Below are 5,000 nucleotides of genomic sequence, written 5' to 3'. Positions count from 1 at the left end.
TTTCCAATTGAGCAGCCACTTCCGTGGGCTGGTTTGCTTCAGGGCCTTTAAAAAAACATCCCCACATATTTCGGTGAAAAAAAAAGTGACCTTTTGTTTAAAATTACTTGTCATCGGTTCAAAGGTTCAAAGTAAATCATTACCGAAATGACTGATCTAAATTCACTGAGAGTACTGACTGTTCAGTTCAAGACAGGTCTCTTCCTGGGAAGCTTTGAGGGAGTCTTGAAGAAATGGTAAGTTTAAAAGCTTTTACTCAAAGCTTCTGCAGTTTTTTAGGAATATTTGTTATTTTTGTGCTCGCCGTAGGTTGCGTGACAAATAGTGTAACAAATATGATAATCAAAGCTAATAAAGAGAGTGACTTCTGAAGCTGTCGTTCATGTAGCGGAAATTGTGAACCGAAAATTTGTCTTGTTTCCTACAAACAATAAAAAAACTTATGCATTCCTAAGGTAATAAGAAGTTCAAGTTTTAAACAACAGTGGATGTTAATTCTCACCTTTCGACTCGAGGCCGGTGAATGATGGGGTTTCTCTGAAAAGGTCAATGATTTTAGCAGTTGCCGCCGACGGCATCTTCGGAGCTTCACCTCCTCCAGTTTTTTTCTGCTCTTTGGCCAGTTCTGTGAACTCTTTTTTGGCCTGTGCGTGTAAATTTTTCCATTTTTCTCTGACCTCGGTGGTAGTCCTCCGAGCAACTCCTACGGCGTTGACAGCATCCGCGATTTTACACCATATTTCATTTTTTTTTTGGTTTGTGACGCTGTTCGTAAGTTTACTTTGTATAATAGAAAGGTTTTCCTCTACTTTTTCCGTTAAGATGGCTATTTCGGACGCGCTGAAATTTTTTTTACGGGCTTTGCGTGAGACCGCAGGGAAAGCCAATCTGTAGCTCGCAACTTGCTCACCATAGCAACAATTTACGAAAAGAATATTATGGGTTGCTAACCTCAGGTTAGCCTCGTCTAACACGAGGTTAACTAACCGGCTCTTTAACCGCGCTTTGAGAAACGCTATTTTAACCCTGTGTTAACAAACCTGCGGTTGAGAAATTTAACCCTCGGTTAGCCCTAACCTCAGATTAGTTTAACCCTTTTTTGAACAACCGGGCCCAGGGGATCAATCTTAGGGCCCTCTGCGGTGAGTAGATGTCCTATGTAAGGCACTTCCCTCTGGCGGATTAAACATTTCTCTTTCTTTAGTTATAAGCCCTTTTTTGGATACTTTTTCCAGATATGTCTGCAATCGTTCATCATGTGTTGTTTCATCTTCCGCGACGATTACGTCATCCATTATGACCTCAACACCATCCAGGTCTTCAACCATCTGTTCCGTGGTTCTTTGGAAGATTTCCGGGGCACACTCTACGCCAAAGGGCAGCCTTGTGAACCTGTAACAACCAATTGGGGTGTTAAAGGTTCATAGAAGCGAGGACTCTTCATCTAACTTTAACTGCCAGAAGCCACTTTTGGCATCTAGGATACTGAAAGTATTAGCACCTTGAGGACAGCTTGCAACTTCATCAACAGTTTTCATAGGGTAGTCAGACCTCTTCATGGCAGCATTTAAATCTCCAGGATCAATGCACAATCTCACTGAACCATCGGGCTTCTGAACTACCACTAGTGAGTTCACCCACTCTGTCGGTTCCTCTTGGCACGCAATAACTCCAAGCTTTTCCATCCGTTTCAGTTCTTCAACAACTTTCTCTGTCTGAAGTACTGGTATCTTCCTTGGGGAATGTACAACAGGGGTAGCACTATCAGCCAGTTCAATGCGATATGTCCCAGGCAAGCATCCTAATCCTTTGAACAACTCTGGATAGTCATCCAACTCCACTGTTCTTGCAAGTGGTGTGTCGCTGGTCAGCTAGTGAACTCTCTCTAGTAGGCCAAGTTTGACACAGATGTTTCCTCTAAGCACTGATTCCCCTTCGGGTTCTACATCAAAGAACTTGGCCTCTTCGACATTATTTTTGTATTTTGCGCTCAACACCACTTCTCCACAAGGTGTTAGTCTGTGCTTAGAGAAGGAAATCAACACAGTGTTCATCTTTGTCAGCCGTGGTCTTCGCTTGAGATTGTCGCAGGTCTTCAGTGACATAACATTAGCCTTTGCACCACTATCCAGCTATCCGGAGGTTTGAACTTCGCCATTGTGGCTGTTTTCACAATATCCGGGAATTCTGTAATCTATTTCCAGTCAGCTGTTGGCTTGATAGCTTGTTTTTTGGCGTGGAAAATAAACTCTTCCTGACACCATGTATGAACAGTCATTAAAAGATGGCTGACAACTGCAAGTCCTTGTTCCATGTGCTTAGTCACGTGACATACATTGTGTCTGACTAAGGAGGGGAAAGTAAACTTGTTACATTTTATACTAAAGGCCAGATCATGAAGTCGAGGTCAGTAAGGGAACTTTTCCTTTCATTTTGACTTCGCACATATGGCTGCTTGTCAACTTACAGAAGATGATAACCCGGGGTCTTCCCTATGTGGAAGATCTCCCGCAACTTTGAAGAATGAAGAATTAAAGTTCTGGCTAAAATGTAGAGGTGATTCACTGAAAGGACTTAAAACAAAAGCTGCGTTAGTTAAGAGGTAAGGCCAACTACAACACTCGGTCGTCGTTATTACTCGCGCTCTTGTTGTGTTTTCTCTCAAATACCTCATGTTTTATAATGGGTCGAAGAATACATCGATTCTGGACTTGAAAATCAACTGGTAGACCCTGATCCCGACCAGATTTATTCAAAACGGAAACAACGTCGCGACAAAACTCAAGATGTAAAGTTAGGCAACAGGCCTTCCTTAAAATATCCTAACTCCATCTTAGTGGTGTTTAATTCGCTATCATTGGAAACTGAAGAAATAGGTTCCTCAGTAATAGTCGCATCGAGTTTGTCCCGCTTCAGAATTTTTTTCGTCTGTACTAATGGCTTAAAGCTTTTGCCAACAAATGTCAGGTTGGGGGTGAGATCTTTGTTGTTCACCCACTAGTGGAGGAGACTGCAATGTTTTTAAAATGGCCATGTTGTTTGCCATGTCGGCGAGCTCACTGAGACTGGTGTATTTGTGCACCGCAAGAGTCATGCGAATGGTGAGGGGAAGCTTCTGCAGGTAAAGCTCAGGAAAAATCTTATCAGTGGCCGCATCGGCAACTGTACCTCTGCAAAGTTTCAACGTATGTCATAAAAGTCGTGATGGCTTCCAATCGCCAAGGACGTCAATGTGTAGCAGCGGCTGTAATCATTGTCGTTTTGAAGGGCAGACACGTTTTTGTATTTCGGTGGTTGTAGAATTATTTCACGTACCTCTGAGGCATATTGGGTTGGAAGAACGTGCACAACATGACCAAATTTCATTTTCTATTGGGTGATATTTTGTGCTGCGAACAACGTTTCGGCTTGGCTGCAAACCAAAGCGTGGGGTCAGACGGCCTGAGATCTGGTAGTTTTAATGAAACAGCATTAGCGATTGCGGTCAGCAGTGTCAGATGATCTGCTTCGTTGGGCTTGATCACATATGGCTGACCAGTTTAGTGTTCAAAATAGACGAACACCAATAAGAGTTAATCTTCCTTATTTGCAAACAACAACAACACTCGAATAATAACTCTTTGCTCAAAGGCACATGGAAAGGATTATTTCAGAAACAACTGAGAGTGAACCAATATACCTTTGATATTCTGTTGAACGTATTGCAGCCTGCTCTATTACGTGAAAATATGAGATTGCGGGACTGCATTGCTCCAGGAAAAGTACTCACACATTGCTCGAGAAAATGTACTTACGCTTGGTTCGTACCTCCTAGCTCACGGGAACTGGTACATGAGAATAGGCCGGAACTTTAACGTTGGCAGACTGACTGCTCTTGAAGCAGTCCAAGATGTTGTGGAGGCCCTTTTCGGCCTGAGGAATGATTACATAAAGTTTCCCATCACAGAGGCTGAATCTGAGCTCCCAAACATTGTTGGTGCAATTGATGAATCCCATATAAGAATGGCTACCCTTCAGGCAGTGCTGTGGACTATTTCAGTCGCTATCAGCAACATGAACTCATTGTCCATACTATTGTGATTAGCAGGAAACACTTCCTAGACTTTACATCTGGCTTTGCAGGCAGTATTTAAGAGTTCTGCCAAAAGGTACAATCGTCGATCTCGCAGAGCAACATCAGATTCTTATGGGCCCTTTTCTGCGGATACTGACATCAAACTGTATTTAGTTGGAGACAGTCCATACCCTCTTGCTTCCTGGCTTCAAAAACCATTTCCAGCAGCAGCAAGAGATTCATAGGAAGTAGCTCCCAATAAAGCTTTGTTTGCTGGTGGGTAGAGGTAGAGTAGCAGTAGAATGGGCTTTTGGGATGCTAAAAATTCGCAGGCGTATACGCGGAAACAGCTGGATAGCAAGATTTCAATTGCTGTTGCTTGTGCTGTCGATGGCAACTTTTGTCTTCTGAATCAAGACTACTGAAATGATGATGACAACGATGAACCTCGAGATCAAGTACATGAAAGCAACAACGATGATGTTAAAAGGGAAAAGGCAACGTTCAAAGTGTTTTGAGGGAGTACCTTGCATACGCATGACTGAACTAGAACATTTAATTGATATTCTCCTTCCTCTGGAATCGGGCAAATGTTATTGATGTATTGAAAAGATGCATACGCCATTATAATTTCAATGAGCTCTAAAATCAAACCGACAGTCAAGTAATCATTGATTGCTCATGCTTATGTGTTCTACAATTGAAGAATGTTGCAATCATAAGCAAACAATTATTTCTTGTGCAATTTGATTTCATTGAGCAATGATTGAAATTCAAAGCATGCTAATGGTGATTCATCCTTCAATCGAAAATCATTTTAATTCTAATTAATTAAAATAGCCCGGAACTGCGCTTAATAAAAAAACGAATATACAGCTTTAAACACTAGAAACTGTAACCATTAGAATCATCACACCGATAAGTTTTACTAAGTTAAACTGGCTAT

Source organism: Pocillopora verrucosa, chromosome 4 (genome assembly GCF_036669915.1).
Source record: "Pocillopora verrucosa isolate sample1 chromosome 4, ASM3666991v2, whole genome shotgun sequence".
In the NCBI taxonomy this organism is placed as follows: Eukaryota; Metazoa; Cnidaria; class Anthozoa; order Scleractinia; family Pocilloporidae; genus Pocillopora; species Pocillopora verrucosa.
This window is presented reverse-complemented; position numbering follows the sequence as displayed.